Source organism: Aotus nancymaae, unplaced genomic scaffold (assembly GCF_030222135.1).
Source record: "Aotus nancymaae isolate 86718 unplaced genomic scaffold, 86718_ANA_hifiasm-v0.15.2.pri h1tg000003l, whole genome shotgun sequence".
NCBI lineage: Eukaryota > Metazoa > Chordata > Mammalia > Primates > Aotidae > Aotus > Aotus nancymaae.
In genome coordinates this window covers 10,515,944-10,532,449 of record NW_026988414.1, presented here as the reverse complement: position 1 = coordinate 10,532,449, position 16,506 = coordinate 10,515,944, and the positions used below count along the sequence as shown (strand labels likewise).

The 16,506-nt window shown below is 48.2% G+C and overlaps 1 protein-coding gene across 2 annotated transcripts in view; it reads right to left on the bottom strand.

Moving 5' to 3' along the window:
• GGTA1 (glycoprotein alpha-galactosyltransferase 1 (inactive)) overlaps positions 1-15,855 on the bottom strand; it is a 103,207-nt gene extending 87,352 nt beyond the window's left edge. For both annotated transcript variants that reach the window (XM_012458218.3, XM_012458220.3), the window contains exon 1: positions 15,604-15,855. The gene's annotated coding sequence lies outside the window, so the exon portion shown is untranslated. The remainder of the gene's footprint in view (positions 1-15,603) is intronic.
• Between the last annotated feature and the right edge of the window lie 651 nt (positions 15,856-16,506).

Here is a 16,506-nt window from a genome sequence, read left to right as displayed (position 1 = left end):
TGGTTCTTTTTTTTTGAGACAGAGTTGCCCAGGTTGGAGTGCAATGGCATGATCTCAGCTCACTGCAACCTCTGCCTCCCGGGTGCAAGTGATTCTCCTGCCTCAGCCTCCCAAGTAAGTAGGAGACTGAGGCCTTATAAGCATGTGCCACCACTCAGCTAATTTTGTATTTTTAGTAGAGATGGGGTTTCTTCATGTTAGTCAGGCTGGCCTTGAACTCCCAACCTCAGGTGATCCGCCCTCCTCCACCTCCCAAAGTTCTGGGATTACAGGCGTGAGCCACTGCGCTGGCCTTGTTTATGTTTTAAAAACTGTCAGTACTCCCGGGGCCAAAGAATTCTACGAGCTAAAATAAAAATTTTACCTTTGTAACCAAAATTTATAAAGTGACATTCCACCAGTTTTAAAAGTGTGCTCCTCCCAACCTTTAAAAACAGATAGTAGAAGTAATCCTCTGGAGTGGAGAGAAGCTTTCTCTGTTAACCTTTTTATACTTTCAGATTGTTGTTCCATGAGAATGTCTTATCTGGTTTTTTGTTTGTTTGTTTTTGAGATGGAGTCTTGCTCTGTTGCCCAGGCTGGAGGGCTGTGGCATGGTCTTGGTTCACTGCAACCTCCACCCCCTGGGTTCAAGTGATTCTCCTGCCTCAACCTCCCGAGTAGCTAGGATTACAGGTGCCTGCCACCGTGCCCGGCTAATTTTTTGTATTTTTAGTAGAGATGGGGTTTTACCATGTTGGCCAAGCTGGTCTCGATCTCCCGACCTTGTGATCCACCCACCTCAGCCTCCCAAAGTGCTGGGATTACAGGCATGAGCCACTGTGCCCTGCTGAGAATGTCTTGTTTATTTTTTAAATTAAGTACAGAAATACAATTTAAAAACACAAATTTTAAAAAAGCTGATGTACTGGTTCTTCTCAAGAGTTTGCATGTTATCTTCTGGGCATTAGAAAAAAATGTGTTTATAGTAGAACAAGGCTGAGATCCACCCAGCTTCAGATTCCTTTTTTTCCCCTTGAGACAGGGTCTCTCTGTGTTGCCCAGGCTGGAGTACAATGACGCCATCTTGGCTCATTGCAGCCTCAACCTCCCAGGCTTAGGTGATCCTCCCACCTCAGCCTCCTGAATATTGAGAGGACAGGTACATGCCATTACACCTGGCTAATTTTTTTAAAAAGACAGGGTTTCTCTGTGTTGCCCAGGTTGGTCTTTTTTTTTTTTTTAAGACAGAGTCTTACTCTGTCACCCAGGCTGGAGTGCAATGGTGCAATCTCGGATCACTGCATCCTCTGCCTTCCGGTTTCCAGCAATTCTCCTGCTTCAGCCTCCTGGGTAGCTGGGATTACAGGCATACACCACCACACCCAGCTAATTTTTGTATTTTTAGTAGAGTTGGGGTTTAACTATATTGGCCAGGCTGGTCTTGATCTCCTGACCTGGGCCTCCCAAAGTGTTAGGATTACAGGCGTGAGCCATGCGCCTGCCCCCCAGGCTGGTCTTGAACTCCCGGGCTCAGATGATACATCCACCTCAGCCTCCCAAAGTGTTGGAATTACAGGCATGAGCCACCACACCCGGTCCTGGCTTTACTTTCTGTTTCTGTAATTCCAAACTGTGTGACCTTTGGTGGGAAAATCACTTAATCCCCCTGAGCTCAGTTATCTTATCTGTAAACTGTGCATAATTATTTCTACTCTCAGAGATTTGTAAAAAATAAAAAATGAGATGTGTGTTCTTGCAAAAGAAGCTCTACATACAATAAAACACCAAATAAATGTGTGCTCCCACCATCAATTATAGAAATGGATATCATTTATATGTTTGAATTCTTCAGTCACTAAATCCTGCAGGAGTGGGTGTTCCGCCTCCCTACTCCCACCCACAGTCACAGAGCTTTCTCTTTCCATTCAGCTCCTTGCACAAAGGCCACTTGGGAGCATGTGGCTTCCCCGACCACCCCATTTAAGCGGGTCCTCCTCCATTACGCTCTTTGTCCCTCTGCCTACCTGGCTTTATGTTTCTCTCTACAGCTTAGGAGCACTGACTTTCTGCTCTGGACTTATGGCTCTATCATCTGTCTTCCCAGGAGGGTAGGGATTTCCTGTTGTTTGTTCTTGCACCCTCAGTTCCCTGGTACTAATAAATATTTGTTAAAATAATGACAGGATGAATGAACTGTCACTTCCACATGCAGGCAGGCCTTCGGTGATCTTTCTGACATGGTCACATCTCCCTGTTATGTGCTTTTATGAGTCTATGAATGAATGAGAGAATGAGCAGATGAAGTGAAGATGTGAGGCCGGAAGCTGCAGTAGCCATCCTGTGACAGTGAGGATGACAGGGGAAGGACGGAAACCCATCAGTCCTGGTTGGTGCCGTTGAGTTGCCTAATTACCCACCGCGGGAAGCAGCCCACCTCTGACTCCTGCATGTGTTTTTGTTTTTATTTTGTTATTTTATTTTGAGACAGAGTCGCACTCTGTCACCCAGGCTGGAGCGCAGTGGTGCCATCTCGGCTCACTGTAACCTCTACCTCCCGGGTTCAAGTGATTCTCCTGACTCAGCCTACCGAGTAGCTGGGACTACAGGGATATATCACCATGCTTGGCTAATTTTTGTATTTGTATTTTTATTTTTCAAGATGGAGTCTCACTCTATAGCCCAGGCTGGAATGCAGTGGTGCAATCTTAGCTCACTACAACCTCCGCCTTCCAGGTTCAAGCAATTCCCCTGCCTCAGCCCCCTGAGTAGCTGGGACTACAGGCGCAAGCCACCACACCAAGCTAATTTTGTATTTTTAGTAGAGATGGGGTTTCACCATGTTGGTGAGGCTGGTCTTGAACTCCTGACCTCAAGTGATTCATCTGTCTTGGCCTCCCAAAGTGCTGGGGTTACAGACGTCAGCCACTGCACCCAGCCTTGACTCCTACATGTTTAAGCCATTTCGAGTTCTGTCTTTGGTTCCCTGTAGCTGACACACTCGTAAAAGACATCTTTGTGCTAGACAGAAGTATGGCTCCTGTCTGGCAGCCTTGGATTTCGGTCATGGCAGCTGATGCTGGCCTGGCCAGCCTCTCCAGCTCAGGACTCCAGCTTGCCTCAAGGGCAACAGCTCTTTTATCTGGGCACTTACTTGGAGCTGGCTCCAGGTCATTTGTCTCTGAGGTTAGCCGGGCCCTCGAAGACCCCTAGGTCAGTGCTATAATAGAAGTTGCTTTAATACCATACCTCCCACACCCCACCCTGGCTTTTATTAGACAGGAATATTGTACAAAGCCTGACTTTGCCCAAGACGATTATGCCAGGAGGTGAGAAGCTGGTGCCTTCAAGCAAGGGGAGAGGAGGAATGAAGGACATTCCCCAAGACTCGCCAGAGTTTGGGGCTCTGGGAGGAGTGGAGGCCAGCGCCCTGTTTCATTGCAATGCCCTGGGAGGTGGCAGGACTCTCCTGGTGTCCCTAAGGGCTGGGTTCCCAGTCTCAGCCACAGCAACCACTGCCCCAACTTTGCCCAATAACAACTGAGAGTTACCCATCAGCTGTTGGAAAACGGGTAATGCACATGGATAGTTACGATTTGTAAATACAATGGAGTAATTAAATCAAGCTAGTTGACATATCCATCACGCAAATACGTAACACTTTTCTGTGGTGAGAACATTTGAAATGTACTCTCTTAGCTATTTTTTTTTTTTTTTTTGAGATGAAGTCTCACTCTGGAGTGCAGTGGCACAATCTCGGCTCACTGCAACCTCTACCTCCCGGGTTCAAGCAAGTCTACTGTCTCAGCCTCCTGAGTAATTGGGATTACGGGTGGGTACCACTCTCCCAGCTGATTTTTGTATTTTTTAGTAGAGACGGGGTTTTATCATGTTGACCAGGCTGGTCTTGAACTCCTGACCTCAAGTGTTCCGCCTGCCTCAGCCTCCCAAAGTGCTGGGATCACGGCATGAACCACCATGCCTGGCTCTCTTAGCAATTTTGAAATGTACAATACTCTCTTGTTAACTATGTTCACCATGCTGTGCAATAGAACTAAAAATATATATGTACTTCTCTTGTGTAACTGAGATTTTGTACACTCTGACCATCATCTCCCCATTCCTCCATCCCTGAGCCTCTGTGATCATGTGATCATTCCACTGTCTGCTACCCTTTTTTTTTTTTGAGACAGAGTTTCGATCTTGTCACCCAGGCTGGAGTACAGTAGTGTGATTTCGACTCACTGCAAACTCTGCCTCCTGGGTTCAAGTGATTCTCCTGCCCCAGCCTCCCCAGTATCTGGGATTACAGGCACATGCCACTATACCCGGCTAATTTTTGTATTTTTAGACCCGAGACCAGCCTAGCCAACATGGTGAAACCCCGTCTCTACTAAAAATACAAAAATTATCCGGGCATGGTGGTATTTGCCTGTAATCTCAGCTACAGGGGGGAGCTGAGGCAGGAGGATTGCTTGAACCTGGGAGGCGGAGGTTGCAGTGAGCTGAGATCATGTCACTGCACTCCAGCCTGGGCAACAGAATGAGACTCTGTGTCAAAAAAAAAAAAAAAAGAAGAAGAAGAAGAAGAAAAGAAAATGATTTCCAAAGTTTTTCAGCCCTAAGTGCCAGAGCTGGCTTTGCCCAGGCCTGCAGGACCCCAAAACCACAGCACAGAGGACAGCTTCAAGCTGCCACAAAGAAGCTGGCAGCAGCTGACCTCGGGTCCATGGCCACCCTGCTCAGTCCCCTCACGTTCCGAGACAGTTTTATTTTTTAATTTTTTAATTTTAATTTTATTTTTATTTTTATTTTTTGAGACGGAGTTTCGCTCTTGTTACCCAGGCTGGAGTGCAAAGGCGCGATCTCGGCTCACTGCAACCTCTGCCTCCTGGGTTCAGGCAATTCTCCTGCATTCAGGCAATTCTCCTGCCTCAGCCTCCCGAGTAGCTGGGACCACAGGCTGCGCCACCATGCCCAGCTAATTTTTGTATTTTTAGTAGAGACGGGGTTTCACCATGTTGACCAGGATGGTCTCGATCTCTTGACCCCGTGATCCACCCGCCTCGGCCTCCCAAAGTGCTGGGATTATAGGCGTGAGCCACCGCACCTGGACCTGAGACAGTTTTAATGGGGGCCCTCCATCCAGATCCTCATGGGGAGTGTCTGGTCCCAGGCAGTGGGACCTGGTGTTCCTACACACTGGCCTGATGCCAGGGAGACAGAGCACATTTCATCACAGCATGCTCCTTGAAAGTTGGGAGATACCCCTGGTTGGGCGTTGGGGAGGCTGGGCAGAGTAGCAGCCAGCAAGGTGGGGTGATGCCAGCTGCTCAAAAGCAGATGTTGGGGAACCTTCTATTGTAGCATGGTGGCCTCCAGGACTGGGACCAGGCATCCTCAATGTAAGGGCCCGTATAGTGACCTTTGACAGCCATCAAGTTATTCTCCAAGGGATATTACCCATGATGTGTATTACCTGGGCCCCACCCCAGTTCCACCAAACCAGAGCCCCTGGGGTGGGGCCCTAGCATTTGTATTTGTTTAACTTCCTGAGTAATTCTGGGTCATACTCTCATCACACATCTCAGGGTCTAATGTGTCCATGACCTATCATCTATTTCCTTCCCAATCTGGTACTTGAATCCTTTCTATAGGATTGCTAGAAAGTAGTACCCATATCCACTTATATACAGTTTACACACTTACTACCATCCCTTAAAATGTCAGGGACCAGCTGACTCAATGCCGCTATATCTGTTTAGTAGAGTATTATACAATCAGCAAAAAGAATGAGTCTGATGTACGTGGCTGAAGTGGGAAGCTATTCATGATACACTTAAATGAAAAAAGGAAAGACACAGCATGAGGTAGAATAAAACCTATTTTTAAAGTATATTCATAGAGGGTCAGACACAGGGGCTCCTGCCTGTAATCCCAGCACTTTGGGAGGCTGAGGTGGGAGGATCACTTGAATCCAAGAGGTTGAGATCAGCTGGGAAATACAGTGAGACTCCATCTCTACTTACTTAAAAAAAACCCACAAAAAACCCACCATGGAATACTATGCAGTCAGAAAAAAGTATGAGTTCATGTCTTTGCAGGTACATGGATGAAGCTGAAAACCATCATTCTCAGCACACTAACACAGGAACAGAAAACCAAACACTGCATGTTCTCACTCATAAGTGGGAGTTGAACAATGAGAACACATGGAAACAGGGAGGGAAATACCACACACTGGGGCATATAGGGGAGCGGTGGGCTAGGGGAGGGATAGCATTAGGAGAAATACCTAATGTAGATGACAGGTTGATGGGTGCAGCAAACCACTATGGCATGTGTATACCTATGTAACAAACCTGCACAGTCTGCACATGTATCCCAGAACTTAAAGTATAATTAAAAACAAACAAACGTGTGGGCGCAGTGACTCACGCCTGTAATTCCAGCACTGTGGGAGGCCGAGGCGGGCAGATCATGAGGTCAGGAGTTCTAGACCAGCCTGGCCAACACGGTGAAACCCACCTCTACTAAAAATACAAAAAAATTAGCCAGGCATGGTGTCAGGTACCTGTAATCTCAGCTACACTGGAGGCTGAGGCAGGAGAATTGCTTGAACCAAGGAGGTGGAGGTTGCAGTGAGCAGAGATTGTGCCACTGCACTCCAGCCTGGGAGACAGACTGAGACACCATCTCAAAAAAAAAAAAAAAAGAACAAAATAATTAAAAATTTTTAAAAATGTTCTTTCTCTTTCTTTGTTTTTGGCAACAGAGTCTCGCTCTGTCACTCAGGCTGGAGTGCGGTGGTGCAGTCTCGGCTCACTGCAACCTCCGTCTTCTGAATTCAAGTGATTCTCCTGCCTCAGCCTCCCGAGTAGCTGGGATTTCAGGTGCCCGCCACCACGCCTGGCTAATTTTTTTATATTTTTAGTAGAGGCAGGTTTCATTGTGTTGGCCAGGCTGGTCTAGAACTCCTGGCCTCATGATCTGCCCTCCTCGGCCTCCCACAGTGCTGGAATTACATATGTGAGCCACTGTATCCGGCCCAGGAAAAAAAAAATCTGTAAGGATATTTGTAGAAAAATTAGAAATGAATTGGCAGGCAAAGTACATTTTTTCCTACTTTATACACTTCTCTACTTGTTGTAAACCTATGTTTCTTAAATTTTTTTTATTAAAAACAAAACAAAACAGAATAAAAAAACCTTTTTTTAAAAAGTCTGTTGAAATCAGTCTCTGTAGCTCCTGGCTTTTGATCTATGGGCTGTCAAGAAACCACATGCTTGAGGACCTGGCGTGTTTTTCCGCTTTATAGGGTTGTCAGGAGGCCCGTGCTTAGGCTCTGTGGCTGGGCCTAAATGTTCCCCACCAGACAGCTTCATGGTTTCCCCCAGGGCTGGGCCTTCTATCTGAACATCCACTGAGCCCCCAGGCTCACACATGAGGCTCCCTGGAGTCCACCCCATTTCTGCAGGTGAAAGTCCCAGCCTGGAGGTCCTCAGAGTTATTGGGGCAGCCCCAGTAAAGAAAGTCCTGGATTCCAACAAAGCCAGGCTCCCAACTTGTCTTGATTTTTACCAGCTAGGGGCTTTGAATGAGATGCTGTCCCTTCCGAACCTCCGTGTCCTTATTTTGTACAATGAGAAACGTGGCCTCCCAGGGTTCAGTGAGACGAGGAATGAACCTGGAATAGTGGAATGTCAGGAATTGAGACAGGCCAGGCACAGTGGCTCACACCAGTAATCCCAGCACTGTAAGAAGCTGAGGTGGGAGGATTGCTTGAGGCTAGGAGTTTGAGACCAGCCTGAGCAACAGAGAGAGACCTCATCTCTACAAAAGGTGAGTGTGGTGCCCTGTACCTGTGAATCCAGCTACTCTGGAGGCTGAGGTGGGAGGATCACTTGAGCCTGGAAGGTCAAGACTGCTGTGAGCTGTAATCATGCCAGTGCACTCCAGCCTGGGCAACAGAGGAAGACCTTATCAAAAGAGGAAGGAAGGCAGGACAGAAGGAAGGGAGAGAGGGAGGGAGGGAGGGAAGAAGGACTGGAACAAGCAACTGGGAAGATATAGCAGGTTGGTAAGCCTTCTTGGACCATCTTAAACCATAACTGCAGGCAACAACCAACTTCTCACGCCCAGGAATCCGGTCCTGTGTCTCCCTTTGCACAGGATGGTCGGGGAACAGTCTCTACTTGGAGGGCTCACTGTGGCGGCCAGCGCCTCCCCATGCCGCACACTGCACATGCTGGGTACTGGTCAAAACTGAACTGCTGCCTTGACCAAGGATCATTTCTGGAAGATATCAATGCTTTTGTCTGTCCTAAGGTTGATTATAAGAACAATTATGTCTTTTTCTCTGTAAAGTGGGCACCGTCATTTAAAATACTTATTGAGCACCTGCTATATGCCAGCCCCTATGCCTGGGATGCAGGGTCATAAGCCCTGCATGCAATCAGCATGTTGACAGCATTTTGACCCCTATCTGCAGCCCATGGGCCCAGTATCTTTTCAGGGACATGAGGGAGACCAGCACTGACTGAGCCCATCCTGGGTGTGCAGCTTTGCTGCTAACTTGACAAGTAGCATTTCATGTCAGTTCCATGAGTGACTCCACTTCCTCAGCCCAGCCCCACTGGAGGGCCCTGGCTTGAATCTCAACTTCACAGTTCTTTCCTGAAGACATTGCTGTCACCTTGCTATGTGACCTGAGCAAGTTCCTTCCCCTGGGCCCCAGATGTCTCATTTATACAGTGACCCGGAGGAGTGGGAGAGTCTCCAAAGGTCCTCCCTGCTCTGGCATCCTGCCTATGGGGCCTCTAAGAGTCAGCACAATGCCTTCTCTGAGTTTACCAGGCACTACTATCAGTTATATGATCTAGAGAAAGTAATGTCAGCTCTCTCTGCCTCAGTTGCAAAATGGGTCTAATAATTTACTGGAGTCTGGAACAGAACCTGGCACAAAGTAGGCACTACTTGTGAAGTGCTATCATCATCATCATTGCCACCATTCCCATCACCACCATCCCATCATCACCATCACCACCACCATCAACATGGTTACTACCACCACCATCATCACCACCACCCCCAGGATCATTAGTACCATCATCATCATCATCACCATCACTAACAACATCACCATTGTTCCCCCATCATCATCATCACCATCTCATCACCGTCACTACCACCACCATCATTACCATCATCACCACCATCACATCATTACCATCACCACCACCACATCACCATTGTTCACCCCATCACTACCATCACCATCACTACCATCACCATCACCACCATCACCATCATCATCATCATCACCATCACCACCACCACCATCACCATTGTTCACCCCATCACTCCATCACCATCTCATCACCATCACTACCACCACCATCACCATCACCATTGTTTACTCCATCACTACCATTTTTTTTTTTAAAGACGGGGTTTCACCATGTTGGTCAGGCTGGACCTGAACTCCCAACCTCAGGTGATCCACCCGCCTGGGCCTCCAAAGTGCTTGGATTACAGGCGTGAGCCACCACGCCCGGCCTTACCATCACCATAACTACCATCACCATCACCACCATCACCATCATCATCATCATCACCATCCCATCACCATAATCACCACCATCACCACCACCAGCATAATTAGTACCATCATCATCATCACTACCAACATCACCATTGCTCCCCATCACCACCGTCACCATCTCATCACCATTACTACCACCACAATCACCATCATCTCATCTTTACCATCATTATTACCATCATCATTATCATCATAATCTCATTATTATCACCACCACCACCACTACCATCACATCATCACTATCATCACCATCTCCACCACCATCACCATCACCATCAAAAGGTGGGTGTAGTGCTCTGTACCTGTGGGCACTACATCACCATCACCACCATCATTATTACTATCATCATTATCATCACAATCTCATCATCACCACCACCACCACTACCATCACATCATCACTATCATCACCATCTCCACCACCATCACCATCACCATCAAAAGGTGGGTGTAGTGCTCTGTACCTGTGGGCACTACATCACCATCACCACCATCATTATTACTATCATCATTATCATCACAATCTCATCATCACCACCACCACCATCACCACCACCACCACCATCACATTTCTCACCACTATTGTCACCATTATCATCACTACCACCACCATCTCATCACCATCACCATCCTCATCATCCAGACCCATTATATTGTTGGTAATGCGGCTGGTGTGGGGAAAGTTGTGCAGAACAGGACAGCTATGATAGACACCTGGGAACACACCCTTGCTCAAGCAAGTTTCTACCTCTTCCCCAGGACTCAATGTGTTCTTTCTAAGATGACGGGATCAGGCCTGATACTTGGGGCAAGGGCTCTACCCTGTGGCCAGAGGTTGGACCCTTTCTTGGGTACAGATAATACCTTCTTGTGCCTCTAGTTTTCCAATCAAATTCTTCAAACTTTGAGTTCTGGGCCAGATTTCACTCATTTTTTTTTCTTTCTAGGAGGTCATTAGAAATGACCTGCCCTCAGTCAAAGGCAGTCAACTAAATCTGAACAAAAGAAAAATGTTGGAGCAATGCAAGACAGGAAAGAAATCCAGGCCCGGGGATTTCTGGTGGAAATTTCCTATACATGTAACACATCACTATAGCCACCATTCTCTGACACAGATGGGAGACAGACAGCAGAAGGGAGGAGAAGAGGGGAGGGGAGAGAAGGAAAGGGAGGAAAGGGGAGGAGAAAGCTAGGAAGGAAGAAAGGATGTGAGGGGGGTTGTAGGAAGAGGCCACCAAGGCAAGACCTCTCTAGAGACAATGCCCCTTGGTCATTTTCGTTTACAGCACTCCCCGCCTTATCCACGGGCATGCGTTCCAAGGCCCCCAGTGGATGCCTGAAACCTCAGATCGTACTGAACCTTATGTATACTGTTTTTCCTATACATCCCTAGACTAAGTTTAATTTATAAATGAGACATAGTAAGAGATTAACAACAATAACGAATAATAAAATAGAACAATTATAACAGCATGTTGGCATCACTATTCTTGCTTTTGGGGGGCATTATTAAGTAAAATAAGGATTACTTGAACACATGCACCACACACCACACAGTTGATATGGTAACTGACTCTGAGGCAGGCAGCACAAAGGGCATGGACGCTGGGATGATTCAAGACAGCTCCCGAGGGACGGAGCGGGACAGCATGGGCTTTCACAACACTACTCAGGACAGTGCACAACTTAACACTCATGAGTTGTTTGTTGTTATTGTTGTTGTTTTCTTGAGACAGGGTCTCACTCTGTCACCCAAGCTGGAGTGCAGTGACATGATCTCGGTTCACTGCAATCTCTGCATCCTGAGTTCAAGACATTTTCGTCCCTCAGACTCCCAAGTAGCTGAGATTACAGGTGTGCACCACCATGTCTGGCTAATTTTTGTATTTTTATTAGAGACAGGGTTTCACCATGTTGGCCAGGCTGGTCTCAAACTCCGGGCCTCAGGTGATCCACCTGCTGTGGCCTCCAAAAGTTCTGGGATTACAGGTGTGAACCACCATGCCTGGCCATGGATTGTTTATTTCTGTAACTTTCCATTTAATATTTTTGGACTGCAGTTGACCACAGATAATTGAAACCTCAGAAAGCAAAACTACAGATAAGGGGAACTACTGTACTGAGAAGTCAAACTGAGTGTGTGCCTGGAGGGCAGTCATGCCCGCCTGTTTGTTGTCTACCTCTGTGTGTGTGTGTGTGTGTGTGTGTGTGTGAGTGTGTGTGTGTGTATGCTTGAGTGTGTGGATATATCTGAATGTGTCTCTGTGTCTCTGTGGGTCTATGTGTCTGCATGCCTAGACCGTGCCAGGCACATAGTAGATGCTCACTCAGGATTTGGCAATTGAATGAATGTGGGCCAGGCATGGTGGCCCACGCCTGTAATCCCAGCACTTTGGGAGGCTAAGGCGGTGAGTAAGAATAGCTAAGAGGCACCAAGGGCCGGGCAGTGGCTCACGCCTGTAATCCAAGCACTTTAGAGCACCTGAGTTCAGGAGTTCAAGACCAGCCTGACCAACATGGTGAAACCCTGTCTTAAAAAAAAAAAAACAAGAGGCTACCAAGGGTCCTTAAGCCCCCTACTAAAGTGAAAGGGAAACTGACCTATCGTACAAGCCACAGGCATTTCCTGACTTGGGGCGGAAAAAACAAACCCAGGTCTACTTGCCTTAGTGTACACGCATGTCCCCAGCCACACACATCCTCACAGCACACATGCACACATATATACATGCACAGCCACATGCCCAGAAACATGATCATCTATTGCCCTTGCAGACAAGCTCCCAAGTGCACGTGAGCACCCGCTTCCTGACACCCAGCTCTGCAGGCTCACACACTGAAACATGCACTCACACTTCAATTGCATACACAACAAGCATGCATTCGTCCATGTCCCTCTCCCCCAAGGTACAGTCAAGCTGGAATATTCCAGTGAACATACGGCAATGCACATGAAGCCACATATGCGTATAAATATTCAGAGTCCCTCAAGCACCCCATACACCTGTACAACATATACACGTTCATTCTCTGTTTTTGAGATGGAGTCTCGCTCTATCGCCCAGGCTGGAGTGCAGTGGGACAGTCTTGGCTCACTGCAACCTCCGCCTGCCAGGTTCAGTTATTGTAACAGAAATAACTCAGTTATTTCTGCTTCCTTTGTGGGAACCAGAGAGTGCATGTTTGCAAGAGCTCAAATGAAGCTTTTCCACGTGTCTGGATGCTGAGGGTCTGGAGGAAAATACCATGACTCTGGCTCCAAGGAGGGAGCCCCCGTTCTCCCAGGAGACAGAGTTTCACCATATTGGTCACTGGTCTTGAACTCCTAACCTTGTGATCTGCCCGCCTTGGCCTCCCAAAGTGCTGGGATTACAGGTGTGAGCCACCGCACAGCTGATATTTGTTTCTGAGGTCGCAGCTGCCCCCTTCCTTAGGGAATGTCCTCAGCTAAATGGAAATGTCAGCTAAATGGAAGTCACGAAGGTCACGTCCCAGCCCCCCCAGCTCCCCCTCCCCCCACCCAGGGCACTCAGCCACACATGACTTCCGACTGCTGTGGGCTATAGAAAGTTAACCCCTTTTTGTCTCAAAATGGAACCAACTCCGGGATACGCTCACACTCTAGAGCTCCTTGTGGTGTCAGGTTAAACTAATACCAGCCAAGACCAGACCCTGCCTTAGCTCTGGTTCCTGCCCCAGCCTGCATCCCTCAGCCCCCTTGTCCAGAGAACCTACCCCTAATAAATCACTTTCACAAGAAGCCCCCTCTCAAGCTTTGCTTCTAGGCAACCTAGCCTAAGACAACAGGAAAGCACTTTTAGTGGCCTCGTCTTATTTTATACACACAGCAACCCTATGAGTTGGAGTATGAGTTAGGTACTACCATCCCATTTTATGAAAAAATGGACATTAGTGGAGGACAAATGAAATCATGGAGAATAACGTTCTTAGAGTGAGCTGAGAATCCAGCCATTAGGCTGGGCACGGTGGCTCATGCCTATAGTCCCAGCACTTTGGGAGACTGAGGTGGGTGGATCACCAGGTCAGGAGTTTGAGACCATCCTGGCCAACACGGTGAAATCCCTCTATTAAAAATACAAAAATTAGCCAGGTGTAGTGGTGCGCACCTGTAATCCCAGCTACTCAGGAGGCTGAGGCAGGAGAATCGCTTGAACCCGGGAGGCAGAGGTTGCAGTGAACCGAGATCTTGCCATTGCACTCCAGCCTGGGTGACAGAGCAAGACTCCATCTCAAAAAAAAAAAAAAATAAATAAATAAGAATCCAACCATTAACTTGAGCCTCTCAGACAGTAGCCAGCCGGCTATTTCTGGAGTTTTCTCCAGCCCTCCAGCTTCCTGGGATCAAAGGGAACCTGAAAAGTCAGCTGGGACATTCGTCTGATGCTTCTCTCTGCTCTAGACAAACGTTCCCTCCAGTTTGTATTTTAATGCTTCTCAGTGAGGGAGGGTTCACTGTCTCCAAAGAAGCAATTTCTTTTTAGACAGTGTGACTACTGGTCTCCTTTCATTCATTTGGCAAATATTCTTTAACCCATTTCCCGTTTAGAGAAAAAAAGTGCAGCCCACTGCTAGCGCAGTATTCTCAGAGCAAACAGGAAATGCACTTACGGTGTGCCAGGCACCATGCTGAGCTTTGAGGCCAGGCTGGTGGGAGAAAGAACCAACAGGACCACAGAAATGAAAACCAACCAGGGGCTGGGCGTGCGGGCTCACGCCTGTAATCCCAGCACTTTGGGAGGCCAAAGTGGGTGAATCACCTGAGGTCAGGAGTTTGAGACCAGCCTGACCAACATGGTGAAACCCCGTCTCTACTAAAAATACAAAAATTAGCCGGACATGGTGGCAGGACCTGTTATCCCAGCTACTCGGGAGGCTGAGACAAGAGAATTGCTAGAACCAGGGAGGTGGAGATTGCAGTGAGCTGAGATCGTGCCACTGCACTTCAGACTGGGGGACAGAGTGAGACCCTGTCTCTAAAAAAAAAAAAAGAAGAAACCCAACCAGGAAGAGTTCAGAGAGTGAGGCTCAGGGTGCTGCAAGGGCTCATGGTTGGGGAGATCTCAACTGGCTTAGCAGGGACAGGGAAGGCCTTCTAGGGGACCTGATGGCTGAGCTGGTATATGAGGGATGAGTAGGGAGTAACGACAAGCTGAGCAAGGGAAGCGTGTGAAGGAAAGCGGGAACAGCATATGCAAAGGCCTGTGGCCGGCAGGAAAGGGGATTCGCAACATGTATGGCACTGGATGGAAATCCACGAGAGGGCTCAGAAGACAGGCAGGAGGGCCAGGCGTGGAGGCTCACGCCTGTAATCCCAGCACTTTGGAAGGACGAGTCAGGTGGATCTCTTGAGGTCAGGAGTTCGAGACCAGCCTGGCCAGCATAGTGAAACCCTTCTCTACTAAATCCACAAAAATTAGCCAGTTCTGGTGGTGCATGTCTATAGTCTCAGCTACTCGGGAGGCTGAGGCAGGAGAGCTGCTTGAGCCCAGGAGGCAGAGTTTGCATTGTGCCGAGATTGCACCATTGCACGACAGCCTGGGCAACAGAGCGAGAGTCCATCCCCCAAAAAAAAAAAGAAAAAGAAAAAGAAGAAGACAGGCAAGAGGCCAGCGGGCAAGGCAGGACCCAAACTGCAATTACACCAAAAGCAGGGAGCCTGAGAGGGTGGGTTCCAGTCAGGGCCCTCTTATTCCAGACTATCAGAGCCTCATCTTCCAACTCTTCTCAGGACAAAATGACTCCTCCCCACCTGGCTGTGGCACTCCCTCTCCCACTGGGATTCCTCTGTGTGCCCCAACAGGCCCCTCGTATGTTCTCTTCACCATCCTAAGTGACTCAGAACACAGGAATTTGCAGATCTCAAAGAGACACTCCTAGAAGCGACTGTTTCCACTACAAGCTGCAACAACGCCCAGGGTCTCATCAGCAGTCTGAAGGTGACAAGGTGGCCCAGGCCCAGGGAACAGAAAGCAAAGTTTACAAGAGTCAAAAGAACCCACCTGAGAAGCCTGGGGCTCTCCTCCTGGGCACCCTGGTTTCCTCTCCTCTTCTTTTCTCCTGCTTCAGACCTGGGTTTAAATTCACCCAGCGTAGCCTGCCCCGGGCCAGCTCCAGGGTTTCTGGTTTCTCTGAGCAGGGGGAAGGGATTGCAGCTGCTGAGGCTTTGGGGGAAGGAGGCCCTTTGGAAGCAAATGGGTCTTGTGGCGGCCTGGCCAGGAAAAACCTCGTATCAGCTCCCACTGCCCTGCCTTCTCCCCTGTCCCCACTTCCTGCCCAGGGCCCCTGAGCTCCCAGCATGCCTTGCAACTAAACCTGTGGGACAATGAGGTTTTGGCTGATGCCTAAGATGTGATAACTTAGCGGACTGTAAGGTCCGCTTCAAACACTTTATACACACACCACAGAGGCACACACAGAGACAGAGATATTCACACTCAGACCAAGCCACAAGCACACGAGCCATGTGCACACACACACACAGAGATGTTTAGGACTGTAGTTCTCAAATCAGATCTAACCTAACCATCAATATCACCAGAGAAGCCTGCAAAATGCAGACTCTTGGGCTACAGATAGTGATTCAGCCTGTGTCCACAGCGTGGCCCGGGAATCTGTATTGCAACAAGATATGAAAGAATAATGGCTCCCCAAACATCTCCATATCTTAATGCTGAGAACCTGTGAATATGTCATGTTACATGCCAAAGGCAGATTGAAGTAGTAGATGAAATTAAGGTTGCTAATTAGATGACCTTAAAAAAAAACATAGGCCAGCCAGGCTCAGTGGCTCACGCCAGTAATCCCAGCACTTTGGGAGGCTGAGGTGGGAGGATCACAAGGTTGGGAGTTCGAGACCAGCCTGATCAACATGGTGAAATCTCGTCTCTACTAAAAATACAAAA